Source organism: Molossus molossus, unplaced genomic scaffold (genome assembly GCF_014108415.1).
Source record: "Molossus molossus isolate mMolMol1 unplaced genomic scaffold, mMolMol1.p scaffold_m16_p_17, whole genome shotgun sequence".
Classification (NCBI taxonomy): Eukaryota; Metazoa; Chordata; class Mammalia; order Chiroptera; family Molossidae; genus Molossus; species Molossus molossus.
The window spans coordinates 29,054,141-29,067,414 of NW_023425352.1; the positions used below are offsets into that span (position 1 = coordinate 29,054,141).

General features: G+C 42.8%; 1 protein-coding gene across 1 annotated transcript in view; it reads right to left on the reverse strand.

Annotated features, from left to right (window-relative positions):
- The window catches only part of PLCE1 (phospholipase C epsilon 1), a 261,864-nt gene that overhangs the window by 185,710 nt on the left and 62,880 nt on the right, over positions 1-13,274 (reverse strand). The window lies entirely within an intron of this gene.

The following is a 13,274-nucleotide window of genomic DNA, read 5'->3' on the forward strand; positions in this document are numbered from 1 at the left end:
ACCAATATGCCTTTAAGAAGGCAGGATTTGCTGGTTACAGAGCAGAATGATTTTGTTTAGAATGTCTTTCTCATGAGCATAATGCCAATTTCTGTTCATGAAAGTGGTTTAGCTATTTTATTTTATTACTTTGGGTTCTATTTTCTCTTTATCTCAGGTATTTACTTCAACATTTGGGAATGCACTTATTTTGACAAACATGTTAACAGCTGTTTTTTGGCATAAATTCAGAACATTTTGAAACAAGGTAAAAAATAAACAAAAAAATTTTTTTTTCTTATCATTTAAACAGTTTTTCTAAGTTTTAGCCCCTGATTACAGTATGGCTACAGAGAAGGAGAAGTTAAACCCTTACTTTCTTCTTGCTCCCAGATTCAGTAGGAAATCTACAAGTATGTATAAACCAAAGCAAAACAATGTGTAAACTCAGTGATGGCAAGAAAGGTAAGAAATTAGCAGTCAGAGGACCTGTGCTTCACTTGTCTATCCCTGGCTTAAGGCAAGTCACTGACATTTGTAGGGTTCAATTTCAAAAAAGGAGACTGTCAACTATGAAATGGTATATGTCAAGTGCTTTTGAAGATACATATACTTCTCTAAATGCAATAATAGTACAGAGTGTTGTTATTGTGTGTTCCTATGTTTTGTGTACTATCCTTTCTGATGTCAACCTAGGTATCACCAAGGATGGAAAAGTCAGTACTCATCAGGTGAGCTGTGGGACTGGATAGAAGCAGTAGGATGCCTGGGAGGGGAGTCAGTAGTTCAGAAGCAGTATCATGGCAGGAATCAAAAGCCCCTTCCAAGTCGCAGTCCTGGGAACCAGGATATCAGCAAGGATGCTGGGAGGTATAACACTGACGTAACATCAGCAGTAACTATGACCACTGCCGTCACCATTTACTGAGGGTTTACCACGTCGCAGGCACTTGGCTACATGTTTTACTTCATTGTCTCAATCAATCCTAATAACTGCCTAATAGGAGTTGTTACAGAAACAGAGACTAGATGGAGGCTGAGAGAGAGATTCAGTGTCATATAAAATTATACAGCTGCAAAATGACCAAGCAGAGATTTCAACCCTGTCTTTTCAGAGTCCAAGGGAAAAGTAGAAGTGGAATAAGGAGCTCAGGGACAACACAGAGGAGGTGTGAGCCAGGGAGCCAGGTGGAGGCTGAGGCTCCAGCTAGGGTGAGCTCACACCTTGCCTGGGCTGGGTGAAATGGGCAGGAGGTCTGACAAATGGACTGGGACTATTCTTTCAGTAACAAGGAACAGTTGTTGCTGCAACAGTTGCCCTTTCTTTCTTGCTCTCCCCCATAACCAGGTCAGGAATGGACTAGGAGGCCAGCAGCCTCTAGCCTGTACCATGGAAGTGGGAGAAGCAATGGAGGAGTCTTGGTGCACAGGTAAAATCTGCCACAGTGGGTTAGACCCACAGTCTATTCAGCCCAGAGTTCTTCTCCAACAGTGAAATTTAAAAAAACTAGCTCGGTGGTGTGGTTCAGTAGATTGAGCACCAGTCCCACGGACTGAGAGGTCCCCATTCAATTCCCAGTCAGGACACATGCCCAGGTTGTAGGTTCAATCCCCAGCAGGGGATGTGTAGGAGGCAGTCGATCCATGTTTCTTTCTCACATCAATGTTTCTATCTCTCCCTTCCTCTCTCTCTCTCTCTCAAAAAAAAAAAAAAAAAAAATCAATTAAAAAAAATATATATATAATAAAAAAACTAATGCAATGGCTTATGGACTTTCTTTTTAACAATGTAAGGTATTTTTAGAGAAATCTCATGTGGAAGCCCAGGGCTTACAAAAGATAAAAAATAGGAAAATTCTGGCCCTGGCCGGTTTGGCTCAGCGGTTAGAGCGTCGGACTGCGGTCCGGAGAGACCCGGGTTCGGTTCCCGCTAAGGGCATGTACCTTGGTTGCAGTTTGTCCCCGGCCCTGGTTGGGTCGTGTGGGTGGCAACCACTCGATGTGTCGCTTTCATGTCGATGTTTCGCTCTCTCTCTCTCCCTCTCACTCTATCTGAACAAAATATCGAAAAATGTCCTCGGATGAGGATAAAAAAAAAAAAAAAAAAAAAAAAATAGGAAAATTCTGGTTTAAAGAGAGAAGAAGAAAATTAGAATGCCCTCCTTCTACCCTAAATACTTTTGTGGATCCTAAGACTGTCTGCATGGTGTACCCCTTGACATAAACACGAATGGCTAAGGACCCCAAGCATTCTAATTCTCCTTAGGACTCCAGGAGCAAACGAATACCATATACTTTTCTAAAACTTAAAAAAAAAATCTGTTTAAGTTTTCCATCTGCATCATATTTTGGCTACAGAGTTCACTCCTACCTAGCCCCTTTCAGAAGTACCACTGACTACCTCTCTCTTGGCCTAGACTTGCTCGGCTCCAACTTCCAGGGGTATCATCTCTTCTCCCTGGTATTTACACTAGCACTATTTATGACTTCAGAAACTGTTCACATCCTCCTCCTCTTTCCACACAGAACATTCCTAATCTGTTTAGCCTGTTATTATTGGGGGATTAAATGCAATAATGTATATAAAGCATCAAGCAAGGTAGGCTGGCATAAAGGAGGGTTCGGCAAGTATCATACTTTTATCCTTCCTTTTCCATGTTCTTTATCACCTAACAGGCTCTTCTCTAGTTCTGCATTCCATTGTGATGCTTTGCTCCTCTCTCTGCTGTGCCCCAAATAGGAGGGGGTGGGCAAGGTATGGAGTTATCTTCACCAATACATCCAAACACTGATATTGCAAGACTATGATCACCAAGCTCAACCAGCACCATGTAAACCATTATCACACCCGGGAACACAGAGTTTACTCTTATCTTAGTAGCTTCTAAGTTCCCTTGATAGGAAAACCTTGGCCTGAAAGGCGAGAGTGGGGGGACAGGGGTGGGAGGTTGGGGGTTCAAGGGAGGCACAAGAGCCAGGAGGATTTGATACAGTCAAGCAACGTGGGAAGAATAAATAAGTTCCCTGAGCAGAATGAGAATGCGAGTTCTTGGAGGGGACTAGAACTGTTAGGAAGGGAGCAGCTAGTGTTCTCTTCCTGAACTTGTACATGGAGGAAAAGAAAATCATGGAAAATTTCAAGATACTTTTGGCAGGAAAATAAACTGGCACAACATTTTGAGAGGATAATTTATCAATATCCATCACAGTTTTAAGTATGTACAGCCTAAAATTCATCAATCTCGCTTTTAAAAATCTAAACTTATAGAAATATTAACATTGCACAGATAGATGTATAATAATGTTCATTCCAGCATTGTTCCTAAGGAGAAAATACCAGGAACAGCCTAAGTGTCCATAAACAGGGACTGATTAAATAAATTATGGTGTATCTATACAATGAAATACTAGGCAACAAAGAAAAGAATGAGGTAGCAATATATATATATATATATATATATATATATATATATATATATTCATATGAAAAAATACAAAAAATACAGTAAATGAAAAAGGTAAGTGTAATATGTATAATATGAGGCAATTTAATTTTCAAAATTATACAAATATTCACATAAACGTAAGAAAGCCATCTGGAAGGTTACACACAGATTATCTCAAACGTTTTTTGGAGAGGTAGAGAACTGTCACTTTTTAGTTTAGGTACTTCTAGATTGTTGAAATTTGTCATTAAAAATGGGGGAGCTCTCTATATAGGACAGTGGTTATATGCATGGGCTTTGAAGCCACACCACCTGAGTTTGAATCCCAGCCCTGCCTTGTCCTAGAAGTGACAGGTAATTTAATCACTCTGTGACTCAGTTTACTTATGTATACAATGATAATAATGATAGTACCAACCTTATAAGGTTGTTGTGCCAATTAAATTAGTACACATAAAGAGGTGAGTTTTCTCTGGCATATAGTAAGCACATTAAAAAAAGAATAATTTGTTTGAATTACCAGAGGACAGAAGCCGAAAAATGGGAAAAGATTAGTGTCAGACGATAAAGAGCCTTGAACACCAGGCTAAGGAGTGAGAATTAATTTATTCAGTAGCAAATGAGGAATCATTTATTCACTCAACATGTATTTATTGAGGGCCTTCTATGTGCCAGACACTGTTCTAGACAGTTGGGTCATATCACAGAGTGAAGTGGAAAACAGCATTTTAGAAAAGTACCAATGTAATCAAGACTAGGGTTTGGGGGTGTAATGGATGTGTGTCTTGAAAGTGTTTTGTGTGTGTTTGGGGAAGATGATCAGGAAGACTGAGGGGCTATCAGTAAGCCATTGCACCATTAGGGGGATGAGGGCCTGATACATGGAAGGAAATTCAGGCCTGAAGCCCGGAAAAGGTGTCTAAGGTCTGAGATAACAGACAGGAGATCCCTAGTGTAGGCAAGGTGCTGAGTGTGGGGGCTTCAGGCGGGGAGCTGTGGTGAGCCAGAGAACCTCTAAATACTAGCTTTTCAGACTTCATTCCCGTAACAGCCAACTCAATGGGCCTGCAGTCAGGTGACCTAATTTTAGTCCCATGTCACCACCAATGACCCAGGAGTCTTGAAGAACCAAATGTCTCTGGGCCAGAATCTTCTTAGAAAACAAGAGTGTCACCTTGATGATCTCCAGGGCCCCTGTCGGCTCTAATGTTCTATATTTTTCATGTCATCACAAAGAGGAGAATGAATGGGACTTCCTTTCCCATTACTAACATATTACATAGCAGAGTCAAAGAAAAACCACTAAAACATAGGATTCAGATGTGCAGGATAATGTATGAGACGACTGTTTACATTCATTTCCTTTTTGAGAAACTGCATATTGAATTTTAAGCCAAATGTATATGTCAAGGTCTGAAAATGGGTTACTCAAATGATGGCCTTCCATACATGCAGCTGTTCTGAAGCATAAACCACACTTATCCAGTATAACCATCATCTGTTCCATAAAGAATATGAACATTCATCTGGCCCTTATTTTTAGAGTAAAAGGTCAAATGCACAAGGGGTAAGATGCAGTAGAGTCCACTGTACGAGATGCAGATGGGGCAGGAGGCCAATTATAAATCATAATATCTGAACTCTTGGGTATTTAAATTAGATGGCTTAGAACACCAAAAGAAATAAATCACGGAATAACAAAGTGGCAAAGAGAAGCCACAGAAAGCTCACCTTTCATTTCTTCATTCATTCAACAAATCACTCTCACAGAATAAATCACCAAAATAAACAGACTGACTCATTTCCTATTTTTCCCATTGCTTGTTGGAGTTTGGTTCTTTTTCCTTCCAGGGTCATGAAATGCATGAACTTCAGGCTTACTCTTGTGTGTGAGAAAAGCCCTGTATGAAGATAATCAAGTCTATGTTAGATGAAATTGTAACTTTCTTGTACCCACAAGTAACGGGAACTGAAGCCAGGCTCCCTGAGCCCTAATCCCTGCTCTGCCACTCACCAGCTAGGTGACTTTGAGCCAAGTTACTTAGCTCCTTTCTGGCTCAGTTTCCCCCTCATAGCGCTGTGATGAGGACGTTGCTATTTCTACATTGCTTTGAACAGTGTCTGCTGTACAGTAAGCACTATATATGTGTTTATAAAATAAATCTTAGTTGCTACAGGCAACACAAGGCAGCTGAGAGCAGTCACACATTGATTCTCTTAAAGGATACTTCCTCTCTGCTCATCCTACTCACTTATAAAAGTACCAGGGACAACCATATGTTAGACAAGACAAGGATCAGCTGTTCTTCATTTCTACTTAGAAAAGGCTGGGAGGAATTTACACGGGAAAACCTCCTGCCTGGATTGCTGAAATCAAAATGACTCTTCTCTTTAAAAAGGAGATATGAGTTTGTTGGTAGAGATGAAATTAGAATGCCCTGGCATGGTGCCCACCAGCCTCAGAGTCTGTAATTTCAACCAACTGTTTGAGTTATTTGAACCCATTATATTCTTAGATGTTCTAGTGTGTGAGTGGTTGAGTTGTATTTGTGTGTGTGTGTGTGTGTGTGTGTACATGCACACACGACAGGGGGAAAGGGTAATAGCTCAGGTGGAGACATGATGCTTCAGTGCTTAAGTCTGGGTCATTTCAGCTCCAACACTTAGACTTGTAATCTAGAACAAATCGCCTAATTTCTTGAGCTTCAATTACTGGAACTGAAAAATGGTCTTGACAAGTAGTCTCTTGGGTGCTCTTTTCTAGATGAAGACCTATTATTCTAAGTGGCTAGTAAGATCTGTCTTATAACAACGCCCCCCTGCAGGCTGCTGCCACTCTGCTGGCTGAGACAGACCTCAAGATGTCAAGTAGCATAAGAGATTAACAGCACAAACACTGCAATCAGACCCTATGTTCAAACACCAGCTTTGCCACATATCATCTGGTGATCTTGAAAAAAACATCTGAGCCCTAGCCAATTTGGCTCAGCGGTTAGAGAGTCGGCCTGCGGACCAGAGGGTCCCAGGTTCAGTTTCCCCTAAGGGCACATACCTCGGTTGCAGTTTGTCTCCATCCCGATTGGGGTCATGTGGGTGGCAATCAGTCGATGTGTCTCTCTCACATTGATGTTACTCTCTCTCTCTTCCCCCCTTTCTCCCTCCAGCTCTATCTGAAGATAAATGCAAAAAAATGTCCTTGGATGAGGATTGAAAAAAGAAAAAAACATCTGAAGCACTCTAAGCCTCAGTTTGCCTATCTGTAAAATGGTGATAATGATAACAACAATATCTATCTTATCTGGTGGTTGTGAGCAATAAATGAGAATACTTAAGAAGCACTTAGCATGATGCCTGAGAGTCAGTGCTCATTAAATAACAGCTCAGCTGTCCTTGTCCCCAAGTGTCCTGTGAGATCTTAGTTATTGTCATCTTTGGATTGTGATGGGCAGTTTATTAGCTGGTTTTTATATTAGCTTTTAAAATCCCCAGTGAGAACTCTTTTAAAACATGCCATCTGTCTCTTCCACTGCTGTTCTCCTCACCCTCCCTGCTCCTTCTTTAAATTTCAGAACAAATCAGCTGTTTTAATGTATGTCTGAGTGGTTGCCTACTAGTCATCAGAAGGGATGATTTGCAGGGAAGATTTCATGTAGAGATGCTTTAGTCAGGGAGCTGCCTGTCTTGTTCTTTCTTTTCCCTGGACAGCCTGTGGAATGAGTGGGCTTCGAGTACCTACAAGGTGATGGGATGTGGAGGGCAGTGCTGGGAGCTGGGGCAGAGTCAATGAGAACCCATAGGGGGAGTTCTGGCCTTACCCCTTCCAATAATTAGCTGTGTAACTTTGTGCAGGTCATGTAAACTCCCCACTGTACTTACTGTCTGCATTTGTGACATGAGAGGGCATGCAATGGGCAAAAACCAGGAAGACAATTCATCCAGGAGGATAAATGGTATATACACTGTTCCCTTCTCTAGTTACCAAAGAAATGCAAATCATAGGAATACAAGGACATCATTTTTTTTTTTTTTTGTTACCATTATTACATTTAAAAACAGTGTTGCTTATCTTTTGCATTACTGGGAGCAGGGCAAATTGGTACAACTGTTTAGGATTGAAAAACAATTCATATTGTTTCTCATGAAAGAGAATGAGGTAAACTTGGGTATGAATTCTCATCTTTGCAATTCCCTAGCTTTGAGGCTCAACTTTTCAAGATTGCATTTCAATGGAAGAAAAAATGGGTAAAATGGGGATAATAAAACTAATGCCCACTTGATGTCGATTGTGGACCCAGCCTAACATCTGGCACTTAGCAGATGCTGCTTATTGCTGTTGCTGTTGTGAAGACCAAGACGATAATGAGGAAGATGGTGCTGCTGCCTGACTCATATTATAATGTCGCTGAGAGAAAACCCATTCTCCTCTCCTTTCTTGGATTTCCTGTTGGAATCTGACTTCTCCGCAGCAGGCAGAGCAGATAGATGCTCAGCTGTGGCCCCGCTCATCTAGTTGCCTAAGGGATTCTGACCCATGGTCACAGAGGATGCCAGGCAAGTACAAGTACGTGCCCTACACAAATATCTCCTACCCACCCCACGCATACACACACGCACCCCCACACGACAGATGCCAGTTCTGCCTTGCCCCTACGGCACTCATTCAGTTCTGTAAACAGACTTCCGGCCTCTTGGGCCAGACCCTTCCAGTGCCTGCACACACAGAGGGAAGGGACATCTTCCCTGTGCCCACGAGGTCTGCCTGCATCTCCCTTCAAACAAACACAGCCAAGCCCTCCTCAGAGCTCAGCCTCTCTGCTTCTGCCACCACGCCGAACTTCTGTGTCTGCCTCTGGCCACCATATTTACCAAGTAACTCACCTCAACCCAGGGAGGCCCCAGTCACTTGTTTTCAAATGCCCACTTGCTTCTGAAGAGAGTTTTTCTCTTCTTTCTCAGATTTCGCCTGAGGTTCATCTCTTGTTTTTTGGTAACTCAAGCTCAGCATTGACTTGAATTGCCATGGAGCCTTGATCAACTCAATATCAAAGATGTCTCTTCTCAAATGTTTCTTTGAATTCCTTCTCAATACGAGGTTCTGTTTCTGTTCCCATTTTGCAACCTAATAAGGACTGAAATCTGTTTTCAGTAGTTACTCAATTTTTTTTTTCTCAGCTTTAAAAATAATTTCAGAGAACCATGGAACTGAAGAACTGAAAGGAGCTCATGGAGTCCTTGTTTCATTCATGAAAACACAGAGGTCCCTAGGGGCGGACTTCATGGTGGTCACACAGTGATGAGGTACTCAGGAGAGCAAAAGCAGACCACAGACTCCTAGGAAGTGCCTCCTACCCCTCAGCCTGTCACATACTCCATTTCCTCTGTAAACCAGGTCCAGGTAACGCAAGGCAGCGACTGCATATCCTTCTATAGAGAGATTTAAGGGGCCTGGCAGCTCTGCAGAAATAGGTACCCCCAGGTGTCCCAAATCCATCACAGGCTTATTCCTCTCTTTCTTCTCGGCCACATCACATTCATTTTCTAGGTGCTTTCTCCAGGAAGCCCAACTGAACTTTCAATCCCAGGCGAGGAATCCTCCGGTGTGTTCCCTATACCTTCTCTCTGAGCTAGGCATTGTTCACCAGTCTTGCAACAGATCTGTTTGCATCCATCTTCCCTGGAGGTGTGCACGCAGCACTAAGGCCAGGCAGACACAATGAACTCATGCCAAAGTGTTAGTGACCTTTAAAATCTCTCCTACCTGCAGAGACCCTGGTGGGGAGCCCTTGAAGAAGGGTCCTATCTGCCTCCTCCCTCCATAAAATAAAAATATCTCCCTCTTTACAAAAAGGATATTGAGCCTTGACAAATCTATTTGAAGAAAGTAATATATCCTAACAGTTTAGAGTGTGAGCTTTGTTATTGGTCTGCCTGAGTTCAACCTCACTTCACTAAGTAGGTAAAAGTGCACAAACTGCTTCTCTAAGCCTCAGTTTTGTGATCTATAAAATGGGGCTGCTGAGAGTTCTGTCATGAGGTCGTGCACATGAAGTGCTGAGCACACGACTTGCACAGAGTCCAGTGCCCAGAGACTGAGCATACTTAACATTGTTAGGAAGAAAGATCTCTGAGTCAACTCCCTATTGTCTTACTCCAGGGCCGAGGTTGCCTGTTTTTCATATACTCCTGGTCGGTAGTTTATTATCCTTAATTTAAAGATACAGAATTAGGTTCAAAAAAGTGAAGTGACTTGTTCACGATCATACGGCTGTTAAGCGTCAAGGCTGAGAGTGAGCCAAGTGCAGCTTCTCCTGACCTTCCAACACCACACTGCCTCTGTTAGTCTGTTAGTTTTATTGTAATCTTCCTTCCAGCTGAGTGAGAAGCTCCTCAGAGCCAAGCAAAAGCACTTCCCTATTGCCTGTGTTTCCTACATAGTCTGGCACAGCATCACACATGCTGTGCTCTCAACACACCATGGGTAAAGGAAATACTTGAGGCCCTTGCTCAGTCTGGCGCCCCGCCCCGCTTGCTCTTCAAAACCATGAGCAGTGTCAGCCATGACGACAGAGACTCCTAAGACAGAAGGATTTGAGAACGTGATTACAGAGTCACCTAACGACTTTCTGCCCATGGTACTTATAAGTAAATCTCAAACAATTAATTACAGGTGCTTTTAAAAAGGCTGAATGTTCTGCTGGACAACCACCACGGCTTCTTCAATAATAAATGGTGTGTAATAAGAGAGGGATATGTTAGAGGTGAAAAAACTCAAGAAACATAGCTATGAAGTGTAATAGTTAGACCCGATTCCAAAAACCAAATTTTAAAAGCTATTTTGGATATAATTAGAAAAATTTAAATATATGCTTGTTATTGAATAATAATTTGGAATTATTATTTGTTCAGGTCTGATAATACTGTAATGTTTTTTGTTTTGTTTTTTTTATCCTCACCCGAGGATATTTTTCCATTTTTTGTACAGATAGAGTGAGAGGGAGAGAGAGGAAGGGAGAGAAACATCGATGTGAAGGGACACATCGAGTGGCTGCCACCCGCACGACCAACCAGGGCCGGGGACAAACCAACCGAAGTACATGCCCTTAGCGGGAACCGAACCTGGGTCTCTCCAGACCGCAGGCCGACGCTCTAACCGCTGAGCCAAACTGGCCAGGGCTGTAGTTATGTTTTTAAAAAGTCTTTATCTGTAAGAATTATATTATAAAGTATTTATGGATGAAAAGGTATAAATCCGGGGTTTACTTTAAATACCGCAGCAGGAAGGGAAAATACTCCTGGGAGGATACTGATGAAACATTGGCAAATGCTGATAAATGTTGAAGCAAGGTGATGGGCACCTGGGGTCCATTACACTATCGTCAATATTTCTGTGTATGTTTGCAAACTTACATGATAAAGAGTTTTTAAAAAAGAAAGAATGAATGGTGAATCCCCAGAAATCTGTTTTGTTCTACAATTGCTGTTCTTCCTAGAGAGTTCAGCTTCCTTGATGGCATGAAAAGTCATCCTCTTCCTGAGGTCCCAGAGGTACTCATCCAAGTGAGGTTAAGCACCTGTTGTGATGATGCCTCATCTGGACCATTCTGCCACCCGTTCCCAATTAGCCTGCTCTGAAATGACCTTGGCCCCTCCCACCACACTCTCTCCATTAGCCCAGCCCTGCCACCACTACTATATCCTTCCACTGAGCAGAAACCTCAGCATTGCCTTTGCCTCTTTCCTCCTCTTCACCCCCTAGATCTGGCAGCCAACAGTACTTTGCAACATGACTCAGATGGATGGCATTCCTCTCCATTCTGACTGCTCCAGCCCTGTCTAACGCCTCAGCCCCCTCATGCTCAGATTGTTGCACTGGCCAACTAGCAGGTCTCCCTCTTTTGAACTTGGTTCTTTCTGTGCAAACTCTTGGGTTTTCCAAAACTTGAGACTGCCATACTAGATGCTTTTACTTGGAGTGGCTCCCTTTCAAACCCATCTTCTCCATCCCTGTCCACTTACACAGCCCTCTCAGGAGCTCCTATGGTAAGGCTCCACCTTATTACCTTTAGTAGCTCACCGCATGCCTTCTCCAGCCACTTTGGAATAAGTATGGTTACAAGACTGGAAGCTCATTGGGGCAGGAATTTGTCTGTCCCCCACTACATCCTAGCACTTAGCTCAGTGCTTGGCACACTGTTGTGGCTACTGAGTACATATTAGTTGAAAGAATGGATTCGTGAATGAACAAATACTGTGGAAAATAATCATTGACTTCACTTTTCCTTGCACGTCTAACTATGAATTGCTTTCCTCAGTATTGGTCCTAATCTCATCTACCCCAAGTCCATGTTGGCTAAATCGTCAAGAATGTTTGCTAGGAGACCTTATCAACAGTTATTTGAAAATCCAAATAAAAGATAGTCTAGGGTTTCCCTTTTCCCACATACACAGTCTACAGGTCAAGTAATCTTAGTTTACCTCTGACTACCCTGAACTCTAGCCACCAATATCTCTTATCCTCGGTTTCATCATTTGTCAAAGGAGGGGATGGTTGGGTAACTGATGGGATCCTACTGGTTATAAACTCCTTGGTACTTTTCTTTTACAGAAGTCATAATGCCTTGTGCCTAACATGTTATGTGCCTGAATATTCAGAGAGCTTCCTCTTTATTTTAGGTTCCAGCTGCTTGCCTGACAGGAAAATTAGACTCACTGATGTGAAGTTCCTTTGTGGAATTCACCTCCTGATGGAGTCTCTTTCCTTCTTTTGTTCAATATATATGTATTAAGTTCCCATGAGCCAGACCAAAGGTAATTTGTTCCTCCCATTGCTAACATAGTACCTTTTGACAGTGGTTAAGTTATGCATCTTTTCAGTCTGCAATTATAACCACCATGTTATTCCATATCCAGGGCAACCAGTGGAGACAACCAGACAGAGTTCATGGTTGGCTCATCATTTTGAAAATGAGTCAGCTGGACAAGGCCAAACAGTAAGGGAAAGGTGGGGGTACTCAGAATCTAGGTCTCCTAAATCCTGGTCCTGGACTCTTCAGCATCATTCCCTCCTGCCCTTGGGAGCAGGCAGCAGGACATCTGGGAGGGTGAAGAGAACTGGGTCCCGGCTTGTCAAGCCATCCCAGCAATCTGTGAATGAAGCCATGGCCCAAAAAAGGCTGACTCCAGATTACAAACCCCAGAGAGCAGTTGGAAATGACAGCCTCACTTTTAGTCCTGGAAGGCACTCAAGTCCAGATTTGCCTTACTGCCCGTGAAGACTCCGACAAGCCAGTCCTAATGGCATAAAAACTGGGCCACCACAAGGCCCACAGGCCTGGGTGGTTCCTCCAGAATACATATGTGGAAGGAACAGGAGGCTCAGAATCTAACAGGTGGACTCAAACCCACCTGTACCCCTTAGTAGCTGTGTGAAATCAGGCCTGTTACTCATCTGTAAATGAGGATGATACTACCCCCTAAGAAAATATCTTCCAAGAAAACAGCTAGCATGGTGCCAGACCTGATTATTTCCCTTTCTCTCACCTTCTAGTGCCGCTCCCTCCTCCGCTACACTGTGGCGCATAGCGAGTGTTCAGCATCAGTTATTATTAAGGAATGGAGGTTCCCACGAGGTACAATAGTGATTAAGGAACTCACAAGAGAGGTGAGCTGCAGAGGAGTTACCGCCAAAACAAAGACACAGACGGCATCTTTTCCTAGTGTACTACTCATCCCTGTGTGAGCCCCGAGGTGGGGCACACAGGCCTTTGTTGACATAAATAATAACCAGTCGCTCTAGAAAAAGAGTCAGTTACAGAGGGAGTAGAGGGAAGAGAGAGGCATTTTAAAGGT